The sequence below is a fragment of the Bos taurus genome, chromosome 1, assembly GCF_002263795.3.
Source record: "Bos taurus isolate L1 Dominette 01449 registration number 42190680 breed Hereford chromosome 1, ARS-UCD2.0, whole genome shotgun sequence".
Classification (NCBI taxonomy): Eukaryota; Metazoa; Chordata; class Mammalia; order Artiodactyla; family Bovidae; genus Bos; species Bos taurus.
The window spans coordinates 72,998,160-73,020,601 of record NC_037328.1 but is presented as its reverse complement, the minus strand read 5'-3'; the positions used below and the strand labels follow the sequence as shown (position 1 = coordinate 73,020,601).

Below are 22,442 nucleotides of genomic sequence, written 5' to 3'. Positions count from 1 at the left end.
CCTCCAGTTACTTCAACAAGAGAAAGCCCACGTGCAGCAACAAAGACTCAGAGCAGCCAAAAATAAACAAAATTTTTTAAAAACACCATGGTTTCCATTTCTCGATATCCCCTCTTTTGAACTAGACTATCAATTACTTGGCATGTCTCATCTCCTTGAATGATGACAACCTGGCACTATAATGAAACTAGGGAAAGATCATTGGTGAGTCCTTTTGCTCCCCAGAACCTCAGTTTCTCTACCTGTAAAATGTGGAACATGAAATTTTTGGAAACTATGCTTCCACCAAGAACACTAACATTTTTGCACTGTGCTTTAAAGTGTTTAAAATACTTTTGATAAATAGGACCTTCAGTTCAGTTCAGTTCAGTCGCTCAGTCGTGTCTGACTCTTTGTGACCCCATGAATTGCAGCACGCCAGGCCTCCCTGTCCATCACCAACTCCCAGAGTTCACTCAGACTCACATCCATCAAGTCAGTGATGCCATCCAGCCTTCTCATCCTCTGTCATCCCCTTCTCCTCCTGCCCCCAATCCCTCCAGCATCAGAGTCTTTTCCAATGAGTCAACTCTTCGCATGAGATGGCCAAAGTACTAGAGTTTCAGCTTTAGCATCATTCCTTCCAAAGAAATCCCAGGGCTGATCTCCTTCAGAATGGATCTCTTTGCAGTCCAAGGGACTCTCAAGAGTCTTCTCCAACACCACAGTTCAAAAGGACCTTACTTAGTACAAAAATACCCAATAAATATTTGCTGACACAAATGACAGTGAGGACTCTGTGTTAACTGAAAGGAACCTGTTTTTGTTCAGTTGCTAAGTCATGTCTGATTCTTTGCAACCTCATGGACTGTAGTCCACCAGGCTTCTCTCTCCATGGAATTTCCTAGGCAAGAAAACAAGTGGGTTGCCATTTCCTTCTCCAGGGGATCTTCTGGACCCAGGGACTGAACCCACATCTCCTGCATTGGCAGGCAGATTTTTTTTTTTTAATATCCACATAATTTATATCTCACAGTTCTCCTGACAAATGAACATTATTCAAGAACACACTGTAAACACAGATAAGAAGAAACATACAAAATGTTTTAAATGATGCACAACAAAATCCAGCAGTTTAAAGAATGCCTGTGAACTCTTGCTCAATGCAAAGAGTACATTTAATACTCATTTGAATAGTAATAAAAATATAATCTTTTATATATATGGATCTTGGCAGGCAGATTCTTTACCACTGAGCCACCAGGGAAGCCTGAAAGGAGACTACTTAATGACAGTTTCCTCCAATCATTAAACCTGAGAACCAGTTAAGATTTTTAAATGACTATCAACCAGCATATGTAAGAATTAATTTTAATTCCTAAGTTTAATTCCTAAATATTGTCCAACCTGAGGGAAATGGTCTAAGCACAGTTGTCACCTTAAAAAAAAAAAAAAAGGAGAGAGCACCTCCTTTGTGTAGTGAATGAAGTGAAGTAGCTCAGTCGTGTCCAACTCTTTGCGACTCCATGGACTGTAGCCTACAAGGCTCCTCTGTCCATGAAATTTTCCAGGCAAGAGTACTGGGGTGGGTTGCCATTCCCTTCTCCAGGGGATCTTCCCGACCCAGGGATCGAACCCAGGTCTCCAGCATTGTAGGCAGACACTTTACCGTCTGAGCCAGCAAGGAAGCCCATAATTGCCAAACATCCAACTGGATCATCGAAAAAGCAAGAGAGTTCCAGAAAAACATTGATTTCTGCTTTATTGACTATACCAAAGACTTTGACTATGTGGATCACAATAAACTGTGGAAAATTCTGAAAGAGATGGGAATACCAGACCACCTGACCTGCCTCTTGAGAAATCTGTATGCAAATCAGGAAGCAACAGTTAGAACTGGACATGGAACAACAGACTGGTTCCAAACAGGAAAAGGAGTTCGTCAAGGCTGTATATTGTCACCCTGCTTATTTAACTTATATGCAGAGTACATCATGAGAAATGCTGGACTGAAAGAAGCACAAGCTGGAATCAAGATTGCCGGGAGAAATATCAATAACCTCAGATAAGCAGATGACACCACCCTTATGGCAGAAAGTGAAGAGGAACTACAAAGCTTCTTGATGAAGGTGAAAGAGGAGAGTGAAAAAGTTGGCTTAAAGCTCAACATTCAGAAAACTAGGATCATGGCATCTGGTCCCATCACTTCATGGGAAATAGATGGGGAAACAGTGGAAGAAACAGTGTCAAACTTTATTTTTTTGGGCTCCAAAATCACTGCAGATGGTGACTGCAGCCATGAAATTAAAAGACGCTTACTCCTTGGAAGAAAAGTTATGACCAACCTAGATAGCATATTGAAAAGCGGAGACATTACTTTGCCAACAAAGGTCCGTCTAGTCAAGGCTATGGTTTTTCCAGTGGTCATGTATGAATGTGAGAGTTGGACTGTGAAGAAAGCTGAGTGCCAAAAAATTGATGCCTTTGAACTGTCGTGTTGGAGAATACTCTTGAGAGTCCCTTGGACTGCAAGGAGATCCAACCAGTCCATTCTGAAGGAGATCAGCCCTGGGATTTCTTTGGAAGGAGTGATGCTAAAGCTGAAAGTCCAGTACTTTGGCCACCTCATGCGAAGAGTTGACTCATTGGAAAAGACTCTGATGCTGGGAGGGATTGGGGGCAAGAGGAGAAGGGGACGACAGAGGATGAGATGGCTGGATGGCATCACTGACTCGATGGACGTGAGTCTGAGTGAACTCCGGGAGTTGGTGATGGACAGGGAGGCCTGGTGTGCTGTGATTCATGGGGTCGCAGAGTCGGACACGACTCAGCGACTGAACTGAATCCTGCTATGTTGTGAAAGTAATACTTTATTTTTAACAAATGTTTCTCCCAGTGTTTGTTTATAAGTTGATTGGCATGCATTCAATATCTTCCTTATTAAGCCTTGGGTTTGTTATTCTATTTTACTTGATTTAAGACTGTATTTTGAAATGCAGCTCTTCTCAAAAAAAGTGCCTGCCCGTTCTGCAATAGCCGTTCTGAACAGTATGCTTGCTGCACACACCTGTTGGAGGCTAGCTCCAGGTGTGCCCCAGGCAGACGGTGCTCCACCCCGTCAGGCGTGCCCTCTGGGTAAGCACAAGCTGTGCTGGGCTGCTGCCACCACCAAGGTTCTAGTTGCACTGTCGCTGTGTCTCTCATGCCAGTGCTGAGGACAGTGAACTTTTAAAAACAACCTTCCCTTTCTTCTCTAATCTGGTAGAAACACAAAGCCTGAGGCAGGAACCAATCAAGGGGAAGAGAGAGCATCTAAATCAAATAAACACTGAACTTGACTTTCTCTGACACTTCTTCCCCAGGGATGCATGCGACAAGCTATCTTCAAAGCCTGGCTGAGGTGCAACATTTAAGGAGGAATGAAGAAACATAAGGGGGGGGACACCTCACACCTGTCAGAATGGACAGCTGTTCTCAGAAAGACAACAAATCACAAGTGTTGGCGAGAATGGGGAGAAATGGGAAGACTTACACATTGTTGGTAAGATCATAAGTTGGTGCAGCCACTATGGAGTAGTGGAGTATGGAGGCGCCTCAAAAAATTAGAACCATGTATGGCAAAACCAATACAATATTGTAAAGTAAAATAAATAAATAAAATTGAGATTTAAAAAAATTAGAACTACCATATGATCCAACAATTCCACTTTTGGATATTTTTCCAAAGAAAACAAAAATACTAATTCAGAAAGGTATATGTACCTGTATATTCTTTGCAGCATTATTTACAGTTGGCAAGATATGGAAGGGCCTAAGTACTCACTGGTATATGGATGGATAAAGAAGATGTGATGTGTGTGTGTGTGTGTATATATATATATATATATATATATATGCAATGAAATATTAGCCATAAAAAGAATGAAACTTTGCCATTATGACATGGATGCATGTAGAGGGTATTATGCCCAGTGAAATAACTCACAGAAAAACAAACACTGTATGATTTCATTTATGTGTGGAATTAAAAAGAACAAAACACAAAACAAAACATAAGCAGACTCATAGACACAGAGAACAAACGTGTAGTTGCCAGAGGGAAGGAGTGAAATAGGTGATGGGGATTAAGAGGTACAAACTTCCAGTTACAAAATAAATGAGCCACAGGGATGAAAGGTAATGTACAACATAGGGAATATGCTAGGAATAGTCAATAATATTGTCATAACTTAGTAAGGTGACAGATGATAACTATACTTGTAGTGATCATTTTATAATATATAGAAATATAAAACTGCTATACTGTATATCTGAAACTAATATAGTGTTATGTCAATTATAATTCAATTTAAAATAGAAAAAGGGGAGAAGTCCCATTCTATTATTGCCTTCCTCTTGTCATCTAACTTTGAACCTCAAAAAGGCTGAACCATTCTGACAGCATCATTTCCCCTTTAGGGTACTCTCAGGTGAAATTGGAAAATATCTGATTTTGAGCTCTCAAGTGTAAAAGCTTCATTTTGCTAATGAGAAAGCCCAGAGGAAGAAGGAGGCTTCTGCCAAACTGGTGGCAAAGCTAGCGATAGAACACAGAGTTCCCTTGACATGCTACCCATGCCTTCCCTAAATGGCCTTGCCCCCAACAAACTAGCTCCTCTCCTAGTGTTCCTGTTGCTGTCAGACACCCCTTTCCTCCCAGTTAATGAGACCAGGAATCTGACAGTCATTATTAACTATTCTTCTTTATCTCATTTTCCAGTTAATGAATCTGATTGAATCTTACTTTAAAATGTCTTACCCTTTTATTCCAGTTGCCATCACCCTAGGCAGTTCTGCTTCAGTCCTTGCCTCCTGCTGGGCCTCTGCTCTGACCTCTCTCCAGTTCACCTAGCAGATAGCTAACATATCGATAATAGCTAAGAGTTGTCATGCACATACATGCCAATGCTGTTTTGAAGTGCTCTACATTTATTATCTCATTCGAATTAATGAAAGTGTTAGTCACTCTGTCGTGTCCGACTCTTTGTGACCCCATAGACTGTAATCCCATCATGTTCCTCTGTCCGTGGAATTCTCTACACAAGAATACCGGAGTGGGTAGCCATTCCCCTCTCCAGGGGATCTTCCCAACCCAGGGACCGAACCAAGGTCTCCCTGCATTGAAGACAGATTCTTTACCATCTGAGCCACCAGGGAATATTCCTCATAAAACCCTAAAAACTAGATGCTTTTATTACCCCCATTTTATAGATGAGGAAACTGAGCCATAGAACAGTTAAATAATACATCTAAGATAGCCCAGCTGCCAAGTGGCAGAACGGAGATTTAAAAAACAACAACAACAACAGATAGTTTGGTGCCAAAGTCCAAACTCCTAACTACTGCACTGTATTGCTTTTTTTTCCCTGCAGCAGCCATATCACCATTATCACTTCTCTATCCAAGAACCTTCAGCAACTCTCCTTTGCCACTGTGGGAGTCCAGGGGCATAGTTTGGCGTTCAAATCACTGCATGGTTTGGTCTGATGGTGAAGGACAGGGAAGTCTGGCTTGCTGTAGTCCATGGGGTTGCAAAGAGTTGGGCACAACTGAGCGACTGAACAACAAAGACTTCAGGTAAGTTAATTAACTTCTCTGTGTCTCAATTTCCTGATGATTGTAACAGTAACCACCTCATGGGGCTGTTGTGAGGATTAAAGGAGGCCACCCACGTAAAGCACACAGCTTAGTGCCCAGCACAAAGCAACCCTTGATCAAAGTTAGCTGTCTTGAGTTACCTTTCCACACAACTTCCTTATAGAGCCCTTCTGACCACCAGGATGTTGCTGCATATAAATAGTGCTTGCTGCTGAATCGCATGCTGGTGCAGTTTTTCCTTTCTAAAAATATTCCCCACTGCCAATCTCATTCCCATATGCCAACATAGCCAAATTCTCCCACCCTCCAGTCTCCCTTACTCAGTGGCCTCTCCTCCTACACTAATCTGAATTCCTGGAACATTTATTCATCATTTGTTTAATTATTTCGTAAGCACTTATCAAGTGCTTACTTTAATAATAACAGTAATTGTATTTGACACTATAATTTAAAGGGCTTCAAGGGACAGCCATGCCTCTGTAAATCTTTATGAAAACGGTGGATGGTGGTTCCCAATTTAGAGCTGCTCTGGCTCCCCCAGGGGCCACAGGGAGCAGGGTGATGATAAAACCAAGTCCCACTAAAATTGAGTTCCCCTACTGAGTTGATGATTAACCTCTATCCAAAACTGTATTTCCTTTCTTGTCCTGCTTCTGTTCCACTCAAGACTGATGAGTATTTAAAAAAAGGAGGGTCCTCCAGGACACAAAAGTTCCTCCATGGCCCCTGCTTCTTGTTTGGCCTTCCCTGGGTTTCCAAAGCACAGACTCAAGCAGTTAATGATTAAAATGATAGAGTCCCAGGACTCCTGATGCTGCTGCTGCTGCTGCTAAGTCGTTTCAGTCGTGTCCTACTCTGTGTGACCCCATAGACGGCAGCCCACCAGGCTCCCCCATCCCTGGGATTCTCCAGGCAAGAACACTGGAGTGGGGTGCCATTGCCTTCTCTACCCAGGACTCCTAGTTCCTCCCAAAGATAGATTACAATTGGATGCATAATTTTGTGTTGTTCTATATAAACTAAGATCCCCCACCTAGAGTCACCATCACTAGTATGGTGATTCCATACTGACCACAAGCACCAAGACCCCAGACTGATTGGAACTGGAAGGTTAATGATTAAGATCCTGAAATACTACCGTATTACCTCATCACCAACCAATCAGAAGAATGTCTATAAGCTGATCATGAACTCCGTGACCCTCAGCCTTAAAGGTTAGCTTAAAGACTCTTCCCTGAAGTCATCAGGGAGTTTGTGGCTTTTGAGCATGAGCTGCCCATTCTTCTTGCTTGTCCCTTTGCAAAAAAAGCTGTACTTTGCTTGGTGAAGGAGACTGGCTTTGCTGTATATCAGGTGAGCAGACCCGAGTTCCTTTTGGTAACATTGATGCAGACGGAGCTCCCATCTTTAGAAAGCTTATAGCCTTTGTAGGCAAAGCAAGTCCTCTTCACATGTGGTGAAATCCAGGGCATGTAGTGGCAAAGTCTGACAGAACAGTTGAGAGGTAGTGCTGTGAATTTTCAGGCACAAGCATGGCTTCTGGCTGGGTAGACATATACTTCTCCAGACTGTGCCTGTAGCAGAGGCTGGCACACCCTGCTGGGGTGAGTCCCTCTGGACCCCAGGGTCTGACAGCTGGTATGGCAATAGTTAGTTAGATAAATTCATTCTGCAGGATGCAAAGATAGGCTTCCTGGGAACTGCCTCTACAGGAAAGTTTAGTCTTTTGTTCTTTTCCTCAGGTATCCATTTATTCATACAAGTATCAAATATCCGCTATGTGTGCATGCACTTAAGTGCACCACACAACGTCATAAGGCCCCTTAACATGGGCCTAAAGCAACCAAGTGGGGTAGAGGAAAAAGACAGTCCTGTCTCAGCCACTTTCTAACTCTATGACCATGAGAAGTCCTAACTCAGAACCCAGGTTCCTCAGAAAAAATGGGGCTAACACTTTCTTCCATTTTGTTGTCATCAGAATTCGAGAGAACAGCTAGATACTGCCTGGCAGTGTTCCTGACACACTTTAGCTACTTCAGTCGTTACTGAAGAGGAGGTTGCATGTACTTGGCCATTTCTCTTTTTGGAACAGCAGGTACAGAGTCCAAGTGACAAGTCCAGGGTAGAAGTATCCTGGAATTCTCTCTTTCTATGGCTAAAAGGAGAAGAAAAAAAAAAAAAGAAGAAGAACAAACAAACTTGGCCCGAACATTCTTCCCATTCTGCAGGGCTCCTTTCAAATTCACCTCCAGGCAAAATTAATACTGCCTCCTTCCTCCGCTGCTTTTCCACAAGTCTATTTCAGTACATCATTGATTTCTTTTATTAGTGTGATTTTTTTTCATACACCTGTTCTTCTCCCCAGGGCTATAAACCTCCCCAGAAGACAAGAGTCTTCACAATCTTTCTTTTTCCCACCACCTGTGACCCAGCATAGCCTCTGCCACATTACAAATCCTTCAAAACAAGTCCAGTAAGGGCCAACTGTATGGGAGTGGGGAACGGGAAATTAGGAGGCCTCTCTTCCACTTTAAGCTCTGTACCATATGGTATATACAAGTGGAAACTGAATCCCTTAAATTTATTAGCATTTTATGGGGTGTACATGCAAAGCTTTTTGTTATTATGAATCTTACCATTTAAACCTTTCAAAAATCTAATAAAATTTATCATTGAAATATATTTCATATCTTTTCTTCCTTTTACTTAATACTATAGAGGTAATAGAATTTTGTTTCAATTCTCTGTGGCCTTCAGACAGCACTTGTCTCTTGGACACACAGAGACAGGGATTCTTAACCTGGAGGCTACAAGTTTCAGCTGTCTCAGGTTGCAGGCAAAATTGTATGTGTGTGTGTGGGTGTGTGTGTGTAAGTGTGAACATGGTGTGTTTTGGGATGGGGTGATGCTCCATAGTTTTTAAGCGGGTTCTCATGAAGTTGCGTGATTTTACAAAGGAAGGCCAAATAATGAAAAAACACTAAGTGTTCACTGGAAACTCGTTAAAAAGATGGCACACTTTTAGTACAGATTGTGATGGGTGATGAAAACTAGATACTGTGTGATAATGTGGAATGGAAGAGACTGTGGTGCGAGCAAAATAAACCACTACCAACCACACACCGAAGGCTGGTCTTCACCCAGAGAAGGTGATGTTGTGTATATAGTGGGATTGGAAGGGAGTCCTCCATTACGAGCTTCTTCCAGAAAACCAAACAATAAATTTCAACAAGTAATGCTCCCAATTAGACCAACTGAAAGCAGCTACTTGATGAAAAGCATCCAGAATTAGACAACAGAAAACACATAATCTTTCATCAGGATAATGCAAGACTGCATGCTTCTTTGATGATCAAGCAAAAATTATTACAAGCTGGCTGGAAAATTCTGATTCATCCACTGTACTCATCAGACATTGCTTTTTCCGATGTCCATTTATCTTGGTCTTTATAGAATTCTCTTAACGAAAAGATTTTAATTCGTTGAAAGACTGTAAAAACACCTGAAGCAGTCTTTTGCTCCAAAAGATAAACAATTTTGGGAAGACGGAATTGTGAAGTTGCCTGAAAAAAACAGCAGAAGGTAGTAGAACAAAACAGTAAATACATTGTTCAATAAAGTTCTTGGTGAAAATGAAAAGTATATCTTTTATTTTTACTTAAAAAAATCAAAGGAGGACTTCCCTGGCGGTCCAGTGGTTAAGAATCCGCCTGCCAATGCAGGGGACGTGGGTTTGATCCCTGGTCCAGAAAGATTCCACATGCCACGGAGCAACTAGGCCTATGCGCCACAACTATTGAGCCTGTGCTCTAGAGCCCAAGAGCTGCAACTGCTGAGCCCCCGTGTCTCAGCTACTGAAGCTGGCACACTCTAGAGCCCATGCTCTGCAACAAGAGAAACCACCACGGTGAGAAGCCCATGCACTGCAATAAAGAGTACCCCCACTCAGCAATGAAGACACAGAGCAGCCAAAATAAATAATTAACTAATTCTTTTTAAACCGAAGGAAATTTTTGACCAACCCAATACCTTCGTATTTGGTCTTCATCTCCAGTTCCTTGGTACAAGAACTTCTAAAACCCTTGAAACTTCCTGAGTGATAGAAGTGAAAAGAAGTGTTTTTGGTATTTTATTCATAATAAGCCCCTTTCCACCTTACCTGAGTTTATGCTAATGAGGCTCTAGTGGATCCGTAAGTAACTTCTTTGTGGGATTGGTTGCCATGGGAACCAACCCTGAGATTTGAGGGTTGGAACTTTCAGACCTCCAAACTCTGGGCCAGAAGTACTAGAGATTGAGTTAATCACCGATGGCCAGTGATTTACTCAATCACACACATGTAGTGAAACCTCCATAAAAACCTGGGGTGGGAAGAGCTTCCATGTTGGCACATGCATCTCTGTTCTGGGAAGGTGGCTCACCCCATCTCCACAGGGACAGAAGCTCCTGGGCTTAGGACCCTTCTGGATCACACCCTGTATACCTCTTCACCTGGCTCTTCGTTTGCACCCTCTATAATAAACCACTGGCAGAAAGTAAAGTGTTTTCCTGAATTCTGTGAGTCATTCTAGCAAATGATCAAACCTGAAGCTGGTGGGGGGAGTTTGGGAACCTCTGAGTCTGTAACCAAATTGGATAGAAGTGTGGGTACCCAAGGGACCCAGTACCTTCAACTGGCATCTGAAAATATTAGGTTCCCTATAAGTGAGACAGTCTTGTGGGACTGAACCCTTAATCCTGTATAGCCTGGGCTAACTCCGGGTAGTTGGTGTCAGAACAGAGCTGAATTATAGAAACCCAGTTGGTGTCTGGAGAGTTGGAGAACTGGTTATTGGTGTGGGAAAACCTGCAGAAGTGCTGTGAGTAAAAACACCCAAGAGAAGCAAACATCCTTTTAACTAATCGTAATGTATTTTGTTTTTGTCTCAAGAATCTTTCAATAATGAACATCCTGTAGAAAAAGGAAACTCAGCAGACAGGAGTGTGGACATGAAATATAGTGGTAGATGCCAATAAAGAAACTTGAGTACATGTTCCTAAAAGACATCATACTATGCCTTTGACTTGGCTTCCAGAACTTTAAATACATTCATCTTCAAGGCTTTGAAGGCAGATTACCATGAAAAGAGAATGTACGTCATGGTAAGAAAGAAAATTACTTTCCTGCAAAAAGATGTAAATAATGCAGTGCATTATTCCCTCTGGTCTTTCGGTTCTTCTTTATTTTGGCCAACCTTGTACAGAACTTTGGCGTAAGCACTGACCTCTGAAGTTGGCTCCCTGACTTGGTTATCTCTCTTGTTCCATATTAATTGTCAAACAAAATCCCTTATTCAAGTTGTTTGACATTGAAAAGGGCAGAATGGCCCTTCTTTGCCCACAAAAATTTAAATTCAAATTCCTTAGCCTTGCATGTCAGACCCGTCCTAATTTGATCTTATGCACCTTTTCTAAGGTTCTCTCAAGTTCCTTGCACACATCCATGCTTTGGCTAGGTGGGCTTACTCAGTCTCTTCCAAATATATCAGATAGATCTCATTTGTTTATTCTTGGGATGTCTGATATATAAGGCTGTCTCCCCATCTCTTTCCAAATGGCACCCACCCTTCAAGGCTCCATTCCTTCCCCTCCCTTCACTATCCCACTTTCCCAGCCAATTTTCTTTCCCTCCCACAACCCAACATTTCACATTCATTCCTTTTTATATGTGGCCCTTTATCATTGATTGGCTCCCTTATATTTGCTCATATCTTACTGTCTTAGCTAACCTGTGAGCTTCTTAAAGGCAGTCCACATCACTTTTTAAAATGTTAACAGATGTGTCTTTTTTTTTTTAGGTACACTGGGTCTTCATTGCTGTTGTCTTGTTGCAGAGCATGGACTCTAGGTTCATGAGCATCAGTAGTTGCGACTCTGGAACTCTAGAGCACAGGCTTAATGGTTGCGGCCCACAGGCCCAGTTGCTCCATGGCGTGTGGAATCTTCCCAGGTCAGGGACTGAACTCATGTCCCCTGCCCTAACAGGCAAGTTCATCTGGACCACCAGAGAAATCCAGCCCACATCACTGCATCTCCCCTGGCCTCCAAGACAGGGCCTGTCTAGAGTAGATAGTGAATCACTTCATTGAGTGATTCTGTAATCAAAGTTGAGTTCCCTAATGTGGCCTACAGGCTCTACATGAGTTGGCATCTGTCACCTTCTTTGGCCTCACTAATTGTTCCTCTCCCTTAGCTCTTTATACCCAGCCACTTTAAGCCAGTCAGTTCCTTAAGCACTCCGGTCATGACGTTTCATGCCACCTCCTCTGCCTGAACACGTGGTTCCTCTTTTTCGTCTGGTTGACTCTTATTCTTTGGGTCTGAAACTAGGCATTGCTTCTTAATGAGAAGTCTTCCCCCAGTCTCTGCTAGGAACCATAGGTTAAAAAGGTGAGAACAGCCAACTGCAGTGTGTGTGTGTGTGTGTGTGTGTGTGTGTGTGTGTAGCAAGAGAAATGAGAAGCATCTCTATCCACCCAATCATGAACTTCCTCCAGCTTCTTCTTTTCCTGTTCCGTTTGGTTGCCAGCCATGTGCTGTTACTCATGGGACCTCTGAATTGACTTTTCCTTCTTCTGCCTTGACCTTTGTACACACTTTTCATTCTGCCTGATTCCATTTAATCCACAACCTTTCGTTACCTAGTTAATTCCTACTCAACCTTCAATGCCCAGCCAAGGAGTCTATAAAATGGAAACAGTAGAAGTAGTCTCAACCTCAGAGCATTATTGGGAGAATTAAATACATATATTTGTAGTTCTTAGACTACTTCTTGGTACATAGTAAGTGTTCAATAATTTTCAGCTATTAATGTTACCATTATCATCATCGTTTCTCTTATCATTATTATCAGCATGTTTGATATTATGTACAAGTATCATGCCATTTATCCTGCTATATAGTATTGCTTTTCATGTCCAGCTCCCCACTGTCATATGAACTCCTTGTTTATTGGATGGTCATCAAATAACTAGGTCATTCTACAAATCCTAGCAAAGCATCAACAGTCAAAACTGAAAGCTACAGAAGTCCTATGGGAGTTGTGAAAAGGAAAACACCAACTGCATGCAAATGCTGTGGGAAAAGGAACATGTAAATGAGCTTAAAAAGAATCCCTTAGAACAACCACAGGACTCTTATTCATCATTGGCGAGAGTACAAGTTGAACCACCTTATTTTATTGGGCAATGTGATGCTTACTGCTAAAATTTTAATTGTATATAACATTTAACCAAGCAATATCACTTTTAGGAATTCATTTAATAAAAACACAGTATGCAAAGGTATATGATAAGGTTGACTATTACAACATTATTTGTAAAATAAAATATTGGAAATGGCCCAAATGCTTATCAAAAGGGGACAATTAAATTAATTGTGGGATTATGGGGCACCCATACAATGGAATACTATGCAACTGTTGTGAAAAGAAGGAAAAGCTATGCACCCTGAAGCTAGGAGTTCATGATACAAAGTTAAGTGAAAAAGTTGCAAATTCATCTGAATGTATTAGCCCCATTTTGGGGGTCAGGTATAATTTAATGAAACTTATCATCAATATTAAGTGTACAATTAGTTGAGGTTTCTTTTAAATATTTGCTTATTTTCATTTATTTATTTGGCTGCAATGGGTCTTAGTTGCAATACACAGGATGTTAGATCTTCATTCGGGATTTTATTTAGTTGCAGCTGTGGAATCTAGTTTCCTGACCAGGGATCAAACCTGGCCTGCTTCATTGGGAGTGTGGAGTCTTAGCCACTGTACCCCCAGGGAAATCCCAATGAATTTTAACAAATGTTGTTGTTGTTTAGTCCCTAAGTCATGTCTGACTTTTTTGCGACCCATGGACTGTAGCCCGCCAGGCTCTTCTGTCCATGGGATTTTCCATGTAAGAATACTGGAGTGGGTTGCCCTTTACTTCTCCAGGAGATCTTCTTGACCCAGGGATCAAATAGTGTGTCCTGCATTGCAGGTGGATTCTTCAGCACTGAGCCACCAGGGAAATCCTTAACAAATATGCGATGTTATTTAACTATCACTGCAATGATGATATTGATAGAACATTTCCATCACCCCAAAATTTATTTGGAAACCATATGCAGTCATTCTGTATCTTTACCTTGGCAACCATTGATCTTTTTCTTTCACTACAGTTTTTTATTTTTCTAGAATTTCATGTAAATAGAGTCACACAGTATATACTCTTTAAGTCCAGCCTCTTTGATATGATCAAGATACAAAACAGTCCCATCACCACAGGGGCCTCTTGTGTTGCCTTTTTATAGCCCCATTCACCTCTCTTTTCCCCTCTCCAGGCCCTGGCAACCACTAATCTCTTATCTGTTTCTGTAGTTTTGCCATTTAAAAGATATAATATAATGGAATCATACAATATGTAATTTAGGAGAAACTGACTTTTTCATGCCACATATTTTCCCGGAGAGTTATCTAAGTCATTGAATACATCAAGAGTTTGTTCCTTTTTGTTACTGAGTAGTTTTCCACAATGTGGATGTACACAGTTTATTTACCCATTCACAGGTGAAAAGACACATGCTTGTCTTCAATTTTTGGCTATTTGGAATAAAGTTTTTGACATTTGTGTACAGTTCTTTAGCAGGAACACGAGTTTTTTCTTTTCTCTGGGAGAAATGCCCAGGAGAGCAATTGCTGGGTTATGTGATAGCTACATGTTTACTTTGTAAGAAACATCCAAATTGGTTTCCAGAGTGGCTATTCCACTTTACTTTCTCACCAGCAGATTGTCAGTGATCCAGTTTTTCTGCACTCTAATGAGCATTAGGTGTTGTCATTATTTTTTATTCTAGCCATTCTGCTAGGTGTGTAGTGATAGCTTATGTGCTTTAAATTTTATTTCCCTCATGGCCTCTGATGGTGAACCTCTTCTCGTGTGCTTATTTACCATCTGTATATCTTCTTCAGGATGTCAGTTTATTCCTTCTGACCATTTTCTAATTGGATTTTTTTAGCAGTTGGGTTTTGAGAGTTCTTTGTATATTCTAGAAACTAGCTCTTTGTCTAATATGTGGTTTGCAAATATTTTCTCTCAGATTTTTCTTTCATCCTCTTAACATGGTCTTTTGCAGAATAAATGCTCTTAAATTTGGAGGAGAAAAAAATTTTTTCCTTTCATGGATTACTTAAAAAATTTTATGTGGATGTATGACCAACCTAGATAGCATATTCAAAAGCAGAGACATTACTTTGCCAACAAAGGTTCGTCTAGTCAAGGCTATGGTTTTTCCTGTGGTCATGTATGGTTGTGAGAGTTGGAGTGTGAAGAAGGCTGAGCGCCGAAGAATTAATGCTTTTGAACTGTGATGTTGGAGAAGACTCTTGAGAGTCCCTTGGACTGCAAGGAGATCCAACCAGTCCATTCTGAAGGAGATGAGCCCTGGGATTTCTTTGGAAGGAATGATGCTAAAGCTGAAACTCCAGTACTTTGGCCACCTCATGCGAAGAGTTGACTCTTGAGATTGGAAAAGACTCTGATGCTGGGAGGGATTGGGGGCAGGAGGAGAAGGGGACGACAGAGGATGAGATGGCTGGATGGCATCACTGACTCGATGGACGTGAGTCTGAGTGAACTCCGGGAGTTGGTGATGGACAGGGAGGCCTGGCGTGCTGCGATTCATGGAGTTGCAAAGAGTCGGACACTACTGAGCGACTGATCTGATCTGATCTGATCTGATGATTTTATTTATCTTGTATAAAAACCGAATAGTAGGAGTGCTGGTGTGACGAACCAGGTTTGTTTGCCCAACGTGTGGCAAGCCAAATACTGAGATGCCGAGGTGTGCAGCAGAGAAAAGGTTAATTTGGGAAGCAGTCAAGTGAGGAGATGAAAGAACAAGTCTTAAATCTGCCTTCCGAAGGTGAGGGGCTCCGGATAAAATCAAGGTATGAGTATCAGGAAGAAAGGTCATTAGAGATACAAGACAGGTGAGGAAACCTGTGAGATACACTCTGTGCAGGTATATCTGAGCTACATGCTTCTTCATGGGGCACATGTTCAAAAAATGGTAGTGGTGTTGGCCTGAGCTGAGGGTGCAGTTTTTTTGGCCCTTGGACATCAAAAGCTCATCATCAGACACTTAGGGCCCAACTAAACGCTTGGTGGTCTCAAAATGTTTGAACTGGGCAAGGCTAGTGCCTGTTCCTAGAAAAAAATAAAAATCTTTTAAGCAATCATTACTATAGTGCCCCATACAGCAAAGGTGTTATCTGCAGAGGGCAGTTAAAAGGATATTGTGATATATTATCTAATTTTATTGCCCATTTTATTGCCCATTTATTGCCTATTTATTGCCCATATTGCCCAATTTATATACTTGGATATAAGTCCTTTGATAAATATATAATTTTTTGCCAATACAGTTGCCCTGTGAACAACACAGGTTTGAACTGTGTGGATACACTTGTACCTGAATTTTTTCCAATATATACATTGAAAAAAAATTTTGGAGATTTGTGACAATTTGGAAAAACTCTCAGACAAACCACATAACCTAGAAGTATAAAATATAATTTTTTAAGTGAAGTGTGTCATGAATGCATAAAAATCTATGTGGGTAGTAGATACTCATCTATTTTATCATTTACCATAAAATACACAAAAATCTATTTAAAAAGTTAAAATGTATCAAAACTTATATGCAAAAACACTTACAGACTGTACATGACACCATTCATGGTGGAGAGAAATGTAAACAAGTGTAAGGAGGCAGTTTTAAACCATAAGTGCATAAAATTCATTGTAGCACACACTGTGCTACTGTAGCAATTTTGTAGCCAACCACTGTTGCTATTGTCATAAGCTCAAGTGTTGTGAGAATCCACTTTAAACGCCATGTGGCACTAATCATCTCCACGTATGCAGTTCATCTGTCTAATAAATTTTAAATGACAGTAAAAAAATTTCTCCCCCAATTTGCTGCATGACCAGGGAGCTCAATGCAGCGTTCTATGACAGCCTAGAGGGGTGGGAGTGGGTGAGAGATGGAAGTAAGGTTCAAGAGGGAGGGGACATAGGTATACCTGGTGCTGATTCATGTTGATGTATGGCAGAAACCAGCACAATATTACAAAGTAATTAGCTCCAATGAAAAATTTTTTCAAAAACAAAAAAATTCTCCCTAGCAGTTTTCATGTATTTTTCATCATGTTTAGTGCAATACACTGAACGTTGAATAACATCATGGGACCCAAGTGAAGTGCCACTAGAGATGTCGGAAGTGCTCCGAAGAATCAGAAAAAAGTCATGACATTACAAAAAAAAGCTAAATTGCTTAATATGCACCAAAAATTGAGGTCTGCAACTGAGGTTGCTGCCATTTTAAGATAAATTAACCTAGCGTAAGGACCATTGTGAAAAAAGAAAAGAAAATCCACAAAGCCATCAGTGCAGCTACACCAGCAGGGTGAAAACATTGTACTTTTGGTGAAATACTTTTTTTATCATGTGTTGAAAATGCAGCTTTTGTGTGGGTGCAATATTGCCACAGGTAAGGCATACCTATAGACTCCAGTATGTTTCAAAAAAAAAACAAAGTTGTTACATGACACCTTAAAGCAAAAGGAAGGTGAGGGATCTAAAGAATTCAAGGCCAGCGAAGGATGGTTTGATCATTTTAGAAAAAGATTTAGCTTTAAAAATGTGAAGACAACAGGAGAAGCAGCTTCTGCTGGCCAGGAGATCCTAGATGCCATTAGAAAATCATTGAGGAGAAAGAATATCTGAACAGATTTTAATGCAGACAAATTGCTCTATTCTGGGGGAAAAATTGCTGCACAAGGCATTTATTAGTAATGAAGAGAAGTGAGCACCAGGATTTAGGTCAGGAAGGGACAGGAGGCTTATTCTACTATTTTGTGCAAATGCAGTCAGGTTTATAATCAGGATTTCCCTTGTCTACAAAGCTACTAACCCTCGAGCCTTGAAGGGAAAAGATAAACACTAGCTGACAGTCTTCTGGTTGCTCAACAAGGAGACTCGGACAATAAGAACAATTTTTTTGCATTAGTTCCATCAATGCTTTGTCCTTGAAGTCAATAAGTACCTTGCCAGTAAGAAATGCCTTTTACAGTTCATTTGATATTGGACACTGTTCCTGCCTGCCTCCCACCCAAATCTCATAAGTTCAACACTTGAAGCCACCAAAATAGTCTACTTGTTCCCAAACACATCTCTAATTCAGCCTCTAGATTAGAGGGTTATAAGGATATTTAAGGCTCTTTATTCATGGTACTGTCTGGAAATGACTATCAATGCTACAGAAGAAAACTTCAACAGAAAGAACAACATGAAAGTCTGAAAAGATTACATCATGGAAGATGCCATCATTGTTATAGAAAAAGCTGTGAAAGTCATCAAGCCTGAAACAATAAATTCCTGCTGGAGAAAACTGTCCAGATGTTATGCATGACTTCATAGGATTCATGACAGAGCCAGTCAAGGAAATCATGAAAGAGACTGTGGATATGAAAAAAAGGTGATGGGGTGAAGAGTTTCAAGATATGCATCTTGTAGAAATTCAGGAGCTAATAGACATCACACTAGAGGAATTAACAGAAGAGGACTTGATGGAGACGAGCATTTCTGAACCAGAGCCAGACATAAGGAAGAAGATGTAGAAAAAGCAGTGCCAGAAAACAGTGATATTAGACAATCTGGCAGAAATATTCTGCTTATTCAAGGTATTCAAGATGGCTTTTGACTTCTAAGACATAGGCCCTTCTATCTTTCAGGCACTGAAACTAAAGCAAACTGGAGGAGTTGGTATTACATAGAAACATTAGAGAAATGAAAAGGCAAAAAAAAAAAAGTCAGAAATTAACAACGTATGTCTGAGTGTGATTGCCTCTCCTGACTCCTCCAGTTCTTCTGCCTCTGCCATCCCTAAGGCAGCAAGCCAAACCACTTCTCTTCCTCCTCCTCAGCCTACTCAATGTGAAGACAATGATGGAGACCTCTATGATGATCTGCTTCTACCTAATGAATAGTAAATAAATGTTTATGTACATGTTTGTGAGTGTCTTCATATGAAAACCTAATAACTGAATGACAAAAACTGTAGGAGACATTTCTGTGTCATCATCATAGCCTAAGCGTTCATTGTGTAAGACATCATGTGCAAAACTTGTAATGAAATGGATTAGTCTATCCTTACATCGGCATAAGGTGAGTGATATTTAATATGAAATTAATATTGTGTTCAGCTGAAGCTCCAATACTTTGGCCACCTGATGCGAAGAACTGTCTCACTGGAAAAGACCGTGATGCTGAGAAAGACTGAAGGAGGAGAAGGGGACGACAGAGGATGAGATGGTTGGATGGCATCACTGACTCAATAGACATGAGTTTGAGCAAACTCCAGGAGTTCGTGATGGACAGGGAAGCCTGGCGTGCTGCAGTCCATGGAGTCACAAAGAGTCGGACACAACTGAGTGACTGAACTGAACTGAACTAATAATGTGTTACTTTTCTTACTATATTATAGATTCGCTTTCAAAGAATTACATTACTGTACAGTATGCCTCTCTCTCTCTCTAGTGCTTAGAGAAACTGTGTTTCAGCCTATTATCACAGGGAAATGGGTTTTCACAAATTGTAACAATGTTCCAATACTGTATTATGAATATGACTATAATGCTGTATGTCATAAAAATTTTACAACAATTCATTCACTGGTATGTAGGCTGCTGCTGCTGCTAAGTCGCTTCAGTCGTGTCCTACTCTGTGCAACCCCATAGACGGCAGCCCCCCAGGCTCCCCCATCCCTGAGATTCCCCAGGCAAGAATACGAATACAATGAAGCGATCATGTAGATTATACTAGGCTACCACGATATTGCTGCTTCTTCATTCCCTAATGGCTCAGTGATAAAGAATCCTCCTGCAATGCAGGAGACCCAGATTCAATCCCTGGGTTGAGAAGACATCCTGGAGAAGGAAATGGCAACCCACTCCCATATTCTTGCCTGGGAAATCCCGTGGACAAAGGAGCCTGACAGCCTATAGTCCATGGGGTCACACAGAGTCGGACACAAGTTCAACATTAGCAGTGCTTATTTAACTTATATGCAGAGTACATCATGAGAAATGCTGGGCCGGATGAAGCACAAGCTGGAATCAAGATTGCCGGGAGAAATATCAATAACCTCGTACATGCAGATGACACCACCCTTATGGCAGAAAGTGAAGAAGTACTAAAGAGCCTCTTGATGAAAGTGAAAGAGGAAAGTGAAAAAGTTGGCTTAAAACTCAACATTCAGAAAATTAAGATCATGGCATCCGGTCCCATCACTTCATGGCAAATAAATGGGGAAACAGTGGCTGACTTTATTTTGGGGGGCTTCAAAATCACTGCAGATGATGATTGCAGCCATGAAATTAAAAGACGCTTACTCCTTGGATGGAAAGTTATGACCAACCTAGACAGCATATTAAAAAGCAGAGACATAACTTTGTCAACAAAGGTCCGTCTAGTCAAGGCTATGGTTTTTCCAGTAGTCATGTATGGATGTGAGAGTTGGACTATAAAGAAAGCTGAGTGTTGAAGAATTGATGCTTTTGAACTGTGGTGTTGGAGAAGACTCTTGAGAGTCCCTTGGATTGCAAGAAGATCCAACCAGTCCATCCTAAAGGAGATCAGTCCAGGGTATTCATTGGAAGGACTGATGTTGAAGCTGAAACTCCAATATTTTGGCCACCTGATGTGAAGAGCTGACTCATTTGAAAAGACCCTGATGTTGGGAAAGATTGAAGGCAGGAGGAGAAGGGGATGACAGAGGATGAGATGGTTAGATGGCATCACTGACTCAATGGACATGAGTTTGGGTAAACTCCGGGAGTTGGTGATGGATAGGGAGGCCTGGCGTGCTGCGTTTCATGGAGTCACAAAGAGTCAGACACGACTGAGCAACTGAACTGAGCTGAAATAAATGTGAATTTCTTTTTCACATCATCTTTTCATTTCTTACGTCTAGCATTCATAATACATGTAACATCTACAGCATTTTTACATTTAATGTTAGTAAGATATGTACCATCTATAGCTACAGTATTGATGTAGATGATGCAGCTTGTAAATAGATAGTATAAACTTATGGTATAAATAAACACAGTATAATATTGTAAATGTATTTTCTCTTTCTTTGATTTTCTTAACATTTTATTTTCTCTAACTTACTTTAATATAAGAATACAGTATACAATAAGTATAAAATGCAAAATAAATGTTTATCAACTGTTTATATTATCAGTAAGGATTCCAATCAACAGCAGGCTATTAGTAATTAAGTTCAGATACACATATAAAGTTTTCCATGGATTTTCAACTGCACAAATATTAGTGCCTCTACCCTCCACATTGTTCAAAGGTCAGCTGTATTTTATCCCAACCTGTGATTTGCCATTTCATTTTCTTAACACTCTCTTGAAGAGCAAAAGTTTTAATTTTGTTTAAGTCCAATTCATCATTTTTCTCCTACTGTTTGTGATCTGTTTAATATATTAATATATCCCAACCCAAGGTCACAAAGATTTTCACTTATTTTTTATTTTAGAAATGTTGTATTTCTAGCTCTTACATTTATATCTATGATCCATTCCAAGTTAATTTTTGTATATAGTATGAGGTAAATTTTTTTTCTAATTTATTTCAACGTGTTTCTTTTTACCTTTAAAAAAATTTTTATTTATTTATTTATTTGGCCACACTGCATGGGTTGTATTATCTTAGTTCCCAAACCAGGGATTGAATTCTGTGCCCTTGGCAGTAAAAGCAAGTTCTAACACTGGGCCACCAGGGAATTCTCTGAGGTAAGCATTGCGGTTCACTTGTTTATGTATAGATCTCAATGATTACAGTAACACTTGTGGAAAAGAGTGCCATTTTTTCACTGAATTGCCTTGGTATCTCCAAGGGATTTTCCAAACTGCACAGCCAGAGGGAACTGTCCCCATAAGACTGCCCTTACTTCAGACAACAACTTCAAGTTTGGGGTTTTCCCAGAACCACTTTCAGATTCAATTATTTGCCAGAATGACTCACAGAACTCAGGAAAGCCTTATACTTACGATTACCAGTTGTCTGCTTAGTCGCTCAGTCATGCCCAACTCTTTGCGACCCCAGACTCTCCTGTCCATGGGATTCTCCAGGCAAGATTACTGGAGCGGGTTGCCATGCCCTCCTCCAAGGGATCTCCCAACCCAGGGATTGAACCCAGGTCTCTCGAATTGCAGGTGGATTCTTTACCATCTGAGCCACCAGGGAAGCCTAAGAATACTGGAGTGGGTACTTACAATAACAGTTTTATTATAACAAAAGCATGCAAATTAAAACCAAAGGAAGAAACTCATGGGCAAAGTCTGTGTGTGTGTTGTCACTTCAGTCGTGTCCGGCTCTGAGACTCTATGGACTGTAGCCTGCCAGGCTCCTCTGTCCATGGGATTCTCCAGGCAAGAATACTGGAGTGGGTTGCCATGCCCTCCTCCAGAGTCTTCCCCACCAGGGATCAAACCCACATCTCTTATTGGCAGGCGAGTTCTTTACCACTCGCACCACCAGGGGTGCCCCAAGTGTTTAAATGCATTTCTTCTCTCATCATCAGAGATTGTTACTCTACTGACATTCATGTGTGATAATATGTACAGAATATTGCCAACCAGGGAAACTAACCTGAGCTTTAGTATTCAGAGATTTTATTGCGGTTTCATTACAGAGTCATGATTGGTTGAAATATTGCCCATGTGGTTGAATTCA

General features: G+C 40.9%; 1 long non-coding RNA gene across 1 annotated transcript in view; it reads left to right on the top strand.

The window, feature by feature from the left end:
• The window catches only part of LOC104970894 (uncharacterized), a 34,912-nt gene extending 14,092 nt beyond the window's left edge, over positions 1 to 20,820 (top strand). Inside the window, exons 2-5 of the long non-coding RNA XR_804274.4 lie at positions 3,342 to 3,520; positions 5,391 to 5,595; positions 10,547 to 10,758; positions 11,454 to 20,820. This is a non-coding gene — a long non-coding RNA (uncharacterized lncRNA). The remainder of the gene's footprint in view (positions 1 to 3,341; positions 3,521 to 5,390; positions 5,596 to 10,546; positions 10,759 to 11,453) is intronic.
• The last annotated feature ends 1,622 nt before the right edge of the window (positions 20,821 to 22,442 follow it).